This window comes from Anoplopoma fimbria, chromosome 18, assembly GCF_027596085.1.
Source record: "Anoplopoma fimbria isolate UVic2021 breed Golden Eagle Sablefish chromosome 18, Afim_UVic_2022, whole genome shotgun sequence".
In the NCBI taxonomy this organism is placed as follows: Eukaryota; Metazoa; Chordata; class Actinopteri; order Perciformes; family Anoplopomatidae; genus Anoplopoma; species Anoplopoma fimbria.
Window position 1 is genome coordinate 7,911,190 of NC_072466.1, and position 7,173 is coordinate 7,918,362.

A 7,173-nucleotide genomic window follows, 5' to 3' on the forward strand; every position below is an offset into this window, starting at 1 on the left:
TACCAAGCTAGCAAAGGATATGAGTGGTATCTGCCCACCATTGGTCCGTTGTCGGCAAGAATTCATTCTCAAACTGAAGGATTTATTGATGATTTAAGAAGGTAAAATTGATTTCACAGATGCAGAGGTTTGAGGCTTTTATTTTCCTTTTTTTCCCCAAAGCAGTTTGTTGTTGAAGCAGCTGATGTCATCACATTTTTTGTTTTATACAAGGGTCTACAAGTGAGGTGTGACCACAGTTATGGTGGTTTGTCTGTTTCTGCCTAAAACCCGGATTTGTGAATAGCTGAATTTCCCAATCGAGTCTCAGAATCTGACGGGTCAAAGAAAAGTGCCCAGACTCTTAGTGGCCGCAGAATGTCTGTGTGGCGATGACTTTAACACAATTGATTGCATTGTATTTTTTCAAAGGCACGTCTTAAGTACAGTTTAAATGAAACAAACAAAGATCCTGCAGTTCTTCTTACCAAATCTTGACTGAGCCGCTTTCTAGTCGAGGAGTCCTGTGTCAAAATCTGTTTTTATTTTGTTAAAAGTGTCTGTTGCTCTAATGTGTACATGTTGTACACTCTTAGCTTATGTGTTTTCCTTCTTATCAGCAAATCTCATGAAAATAACCAAAAGCAACAATGAAGTGGTGAAGATAGTGTTTCGTGTTTTTGCCAACGCCTTATAAATCTTGTATTCTATTTACTTTGAACATGGATAAACTGATGTTTGGACAATCATGGCCGATAGTCGTCCCCTCTGATAAATGAAGGTAGTCCGTGTGAATATGTTATTCAGTCGTAAAGCATCAGTCTGAAATATAATCTCATATAATGTGATAATTAGTGATCTTTATAGGGGCTGGTTGGCTCCAGAACAAGGCCAGTTGTTTTCCGCTGTTTTCCAGTCTTTATGCTAAGCTAAGCTAACCGTTGCTGGAAGTTCACTCATATTTAAAGGACAGATACAGTAAGAGGGTGGTGTCAATCCTCTCATTTAACTATTAGCAAGAAAATGTAAAAACAAACCATTCCCATACAGAAGAAATCTGTACTGCGTTTATTATTAGCGCCGCAACCAAGAGTTAATTTTATCACGGATTAATCTTGATCATTTTTTTGATTGATTATTTGGCCTATTAAAGGTTAGGAAATATAAAAAATGTGTCTAGTTGTCTAGTGTTTAAAAGACATACTTAATAACATGTCATGTCCACAATAGATCGATCAGTTAACGGTCATTCAATCACTAACATATATTGTTATGTATATTCCTTTTTCAAGCGAATTCACGATCGACATATAAGCCTCATAAAATTCACTGTAACTCCTTTTCTCTGTACTTAGTGACGTAACAGCTTTGTTCTATGTAGCTTGGAGCGACCACGCTGCGTATTGTTCTCTCCTTTCTCAGATTGTTCGTATTGTCTTGGGGGTTCAACGTAGAGGTCAGCGTCTAGTTTTTGCTCTATTTTTGTCTTGAAGACAAAGGTTCAAAGACATGTGATACTTCACTGTGTGTGAATATACTTTCATTTCTGGGCCCTTCAAATTGTGAGAATGCAGCTCTTGGCAAAATCATGTGAGGCAGGTAAAGAGAGAGAGAGAGAGAGAGAGAGAGAGAGAGAGAGATGTTTTTGGAGAGTACCTTTTCACCCGACAACTCCTCCTCCACCTTTTCCCTGCTCCACAGACTCACCCTGTTCTTCCCTTTCACTCCCTCACTCCTTTTTTTTTCTTCTTTTATAGCTTCCTACACCTGAAAAAGGGGCAATTTTTGAGGCATAAAGAGAAGGATAGTTTTACACCTCCCCTGGCCGGGGGAACTGGGGGGGTGGAGGTGGAGTGGTGGAGGGAAGCAGGGAGGGAGGGAGGGAGGAGGCTCGGCACAATGTATTTTACATGAAAGGACGGGGATAGAGTTACCACACCGATAACCACTCATACAAATGGGGAGAGCAGAGAGCAGGGGACAGGTAAACGTTTGAGCAGGGGACAGGTAAACGTGTGTGTGTGTGTGTGTGTGTGTGTGTGTGTGTGTGTGTGTGTGTGTGTGTGTGTGTGTGTGTGTGTGTGTGAGAGAGAGAGAGAGAGAGAGAGAATGTGGAGGATAGGTAGAGATGGAGGTTGTGTTTGTGTGGTGAGTTACATCCTTCATGAATGTGTTTTGTGGTCCACACACCAGCCGATGTCAGAGACAGGGATGGCTAGATGATCATGTTGCACACGTGTATGTGTGTGTGTGTGTGTGTGTGTGCTCGTGTGTGTGTGTGTTCGTGCGTGCGTGCGTGTGAATGCTTGTGTTTGTACATGTGTGAAAGATTTTTTTTTCAAATTATTTCCCCCAATAAATCATGTTTTGTGTTATGAAGTCTTCATAACATTTGTGTCACCTGGTTGTTGCTTCTAGCTGATAATATTAAAGGAATATTTCAACATTTTTGGAAATGTGCTTATTTGCTTTTTGCCTAGAGCTAGAAGAGAAGGTCAATGCAACTGTCATGTCTGTGCAATAGATATGAAGCTACGACCAGTTAGCTTAGCTTAACACAAGTACTGGAAACATAGAAAAACCTCTGTCTCTGGTAAAACCCCCAACTTGTTGTTTTTACACTTCACTTTGCTTTTTGTACTGATTAAATATATTATTTATTAATTAGTGCGGCTTAGCCGTGCTGCTTGGTGGATTTTGTTAACTTCGACAGAGCCACGCTAGCGGCCTCTCCCTGTTTCCAGTCTTTATGCTAAGCTATGCTAAATCATTTTGGCTAAGCCAAGCATTAGCTTCCTTTATATCATACAAACATTGATTGATTTATATCATGTTATTGATGTTATCATCTAACTCTGGATAAGAAAGCAAGTAAGCATACTTCCTATGATGTAGAACTATTTCTTTAAACTCAGATTTAATTAGGCTCATTCATTGTAATACTTTATATCAATGTTGTATAATTAATCATTAAAAATACATGTAATAAATATATTGATTTAAGATAATTAAAAGCATTTCTGTTGGGATATAATTTCAAAAAATCTAAAAAGCTTATTAAAAAGAGAACAAAATAAAATTATTAAATAAAAGACCAACAAGACAAAATAAATAAAGATAACAGAGTTGGTCTTCGTCTGTCTAACTTTTTGCTGAGGGGAAGATAAACTGCTGTTGTTCCACTCGAAGAACAAAGTTGTTCTCGAGGGCCTCTTAAAAGGGAGCGAGGCACCTCAGTCAGACACTTTTTAAAACCCTCCCAAAGTCAACAAAAACCAAAGCCGAGTCCTTTCATTTAGCCCTCTAATATACTACCCGCTTCAATTGCTCAGTTCACTGCTCTGATGGGCCCATTCGACGCTACTGTTTTGTTTTTTTGGGTGTCTTTCTTTTTGCATTTCATCAGATGTGTTTTGGACACCTCCCTTGCTCCCTTCTCCTCTTGCTGTGAAAATATTTCATCGGGGATGTTTTTGGACGACCCCCTCTCGATGGGCGACCTGCCTGGCTAATAATAAAGTGCTTGAGTTGTCAAGCGCTTCGGCAACACCCTAATCTGTTCTGACAGCTAGTCCTCCACATACGCTCTCAAGCGTCCCGCACACAAGCGCACGTCGGCCCTGCACGTATAACACACTTTCAACAGACATTTTGCACTGATGTATGCACATAGGTTCACAGACAGTCTATCAATCAGGGTGTTTATTGGGGTCACCATGGTGATCGTGCTAAAGGTGGCTGGTGCACTGTTGGGAGACGGTGGCCCTGTTCCAAATTGGTCTCTAGGCCTGTGTACATATACGTACTGCCTCCTTCTCAGCTGTTTTCTTTTGCCTCGTAGTTGTACAGTAACATTCCAACTGATCTGTGCTGCTACATGGTCAGTTAACCCAAATGAGAAAAAAAATCACACTTACTTATAGAGGTAACTAGCAATGCATATTATTTTTTATTGCCAGTTGAGTGTTTTGATCTTGTCTGTAAATTATATCCCATTCCGCCATATTTATTGTATCAAAATCCATTACCACATTATGATATTTAGTTTTTTTTAATGACTTGAAAAGGAAATACCTATTGTTTTAGATCTTTTCTCTGCTATTTTCCCAGTACATAAGTGACTTCTGGTCTGATTGACACATTTGTATTAGACTTAAATCAGTATAACTCAGTGACATTGCCACAGCCATTTAACAGCACTAAGATGACAGAGATTAAAAGTGGTGCTTAAAAAGCAGTATGGACACCCAGGATCAGCAGAATTTCCGACAAACTAACATAGATGCTTGGAACTGCAAATCCCATCTGTACAAGATGCGTTCTTTCAGGGTACTGTTTGCCTGATAGCCCAACAAATCTTATTCTGATGTGCATCAAAAATCTGAATGGGCGTGAGGTTGGATGTGAGTCTGATTCTCTTATAATTAAAAGTAGCCCAAGAAAGGAAAGATTTTACAATGCATGTTTGAATGATAACTTTAGGGGTTTCCATAGGTAAAAAAGTACTTCCACTGGAAACTGACTCCTGTCAAGACAAGTTTGAGGTAGAAATCTCAAAACCTGAACTACATACAATCTGAGGTGAGAGAGAAAATAATCCCCTTTAAATTAGTATTTGTGTGGTCAGTTCGGCGATGGTAATTAGGACAACAATGGTCAGAAAGACGGCTGGTTTAAGTGCGTGTATTTGGGCGTGAGGACTCCCATGACGACACCTTGACAACCAAAGTGAAAGAGTGCCATCTTCAGACCGAGGCAGCTGGGAATCCACCTAGTTGATACTACACCCGGACCAGTCCCTCCAGCTCAGCTACACTTCACATATGAAGCACACGTGTAGCCCGTGTGGTTCCAATTAACATGGGTTGAATGTGTGTGTTCGTGTGCTCAGGTGTACATGTGAGTTTGTATGAGTGGGGTGGGGGGGGGGGTCAATTGCATGGTGTGAAGTTTATGGTCTGGCCTGTGCTTTCTACTGCACAGCAAGACGTTGACATTACATCCACACCACATCTCCATTTACCGCCTTAGCTTTGTGGACTTAATCACGCTAGAGCTACCATCAGCAGGATTTGAGTCACACGCAGTGGATGTTTTTCATTTTAGGGGCTCCAACTTTTTTGGGAGTTATGTTATATTTTCATGCACGGGCTAGTTACAATGTGGAATTCAGTTTATTTGTGTCTAGAAAGGCTACATCTGTTACATTTATAAAAAAGTCCTTTGGCTTTAAATGAAAGCTTGAGTGAGTCTGTAGTGAGTGACAGCAGAGAGAGAGAGAGAGAGCGAGAGAGAGATGAGGGGGGAGGAGGAGAAGAGAAAAAAGAGGGGGAGGAGGCAGAGGAGGAGAGAAACAGGACGAGTGAAATGTTCCCCATTACTGGAGTGGAGGAAGACAGGAGCTGTGCATGGATTGACCTGACGTGAGGAGAGAAGCGTAGTTTCTTTGCCGTTTGTGTATTTTTCTCCAGACGCTGCATGTTTGTTCGGAGTGAAAGAGAAAGAGAAGAAGACTGCATTTTTTACTAGAGAGTAAAAATCGTGACACCTGGAGTACAAAGTAAGAGGCAGGTAGATAGAGCCGAGTTTAAGTCTGGAGGAGCTTGTGTGTGTTTCTGGTTGTGTGTGAGACCAGTAAGCCCGTGTCTGAGGGGAAGCCAGTGGATCGTACAGCTCTGTAATGCTTTGTGGAAGTATAGGACTGCTACCTGACCTGATTACACCCTGAGGTAAGAATGTACCTCTTTGTGTGTGTCTTTCACGCTCAAACGTATGCTGTATTTTTATTTAAATCAATTGTAGTGTTTTCTGTTATGCGAGGATATTTGATATTCTGTTTTGCTAGTCACGTTTCTGGATAAATAAATGCTGCTGTATGTAAAGGAACATTTTTAATTGGGATTCAACATTTAAAAAAATATTTAATCTGTCTGAATGGATGCAATTTTATCCAGTATCTGAAAAAATAAGGTTAGAAGGTGATGATGGCAGTACTGTAATTGTTTCAGGGTATGATTCAAAGTTAAATTAGTTCACGCTTTAAATGTATATTTCAAAATGCTTTGTGTAAAATTAATTTAATCAAATACTTCTTCATGCTTTTACCTAGGTAAACGCACAGTTTTTTTTATTTTAGATACTATTTCTACTAATAAATATTCTAGATATTCTTCTTTCTCTTTGAGCAAACTTTTAGGTTTTATTTAGGAATACAGCTCTGTTCTTAAATTGTAAATTAAAATCTCCTCATAAAAATTGATAAATTAATGAGCAACATAACAATTTAAAATGATGGCTATGTATTTTTGTCTTAATTATAAAAAATTTGATTATGAATCTAAATGCGTCTTTTACATAAGCGCAAATTGTAAAGGAGATTTTCTTAAAGCCCTCAAATACCAATTGTGTCTGTGTGTGTGTGTGTGTGTTCAACTCTATGCATGGTATCAAATGACCCGTTTGCAGATGGGTTGGGTTATTACCAGAAACACACAGAGCTATTCTTCATTCTCTCTCTTCGTCTCTTCCCCCTTTTCTCTTCCTGTACAGTGTTTTTGCCATTTTCCAGGAACAATACCACAAACCATGTCGATGCACCTTTTATGACACATTTATGAGAGTTTGTTAATAGCAAAAATACAGCCGGGAGGAAAATAAAAGAACAAAACAAGGAAACACATCCAGGACCTGAACTAAGACTGCTTCTGCTTATTTCTGATTCAAACCAACTGTTTTCTTAATACTGGGGGTCAAATTAGGCCTCATGTTATCATTACAGCCATTAGTTGATAAATATCATAAGTTAGTGACAACACAAACATAGCAGTGTGTAATTCCCTTAAATAAATCATTGTTATTAGTGCTAATTACCTGGGGTACCTGTATTTATCCCTCAGGGATTTCCCGGGCCAGGCAGGTTGTGTTCCAGACCGGTCACCCGGCCAACCAGGTCAAAGGTCACCTATTTAAATGGCTCAGATGACACAAATGGGTCCTTCATATACCTAAGAGTACGCTTAGAGACCCTTGGTTTTGCTATTAGAGATTCAATTGGGCCTGTTTTACTGCTAGATACGGAGAGAGCGAGATTGACGCAGAATATCTGAATGCAGGAGTTAGTGAGCACCAAGAGGCTTCATTATTGTATCATCAATAAATGGGTCTCGATTGGATTATAAACTTTTCTGTTCTCGT

At 39.7% G+C, this 7,173-nt stretch overlaps 1 protein-coding gene across 1 annotated transcript in view; it reads left to right on the forward strand.

Annotated features, from left to right (window-relative positions):
- Nucleotides 1-5,635: 5,635 nt before the first annotated feature.
- Nucleotides 5,636-7,173, forward strand: part of eya4 (EYA transcriptional coactivator and phosphatase 4) — a 24,178-nt gene continuing 22,640 nt past the window's right edge. Inside the window, exon 1 of the mRNA XM_054618198.1 lies at nt 5,636-5,708. The gene's annotated coding sequence lies outside the window, so the exon portion shown is untranslated. The remainder of the gene's footprint in view (nt 5,709-7,173) is intronic.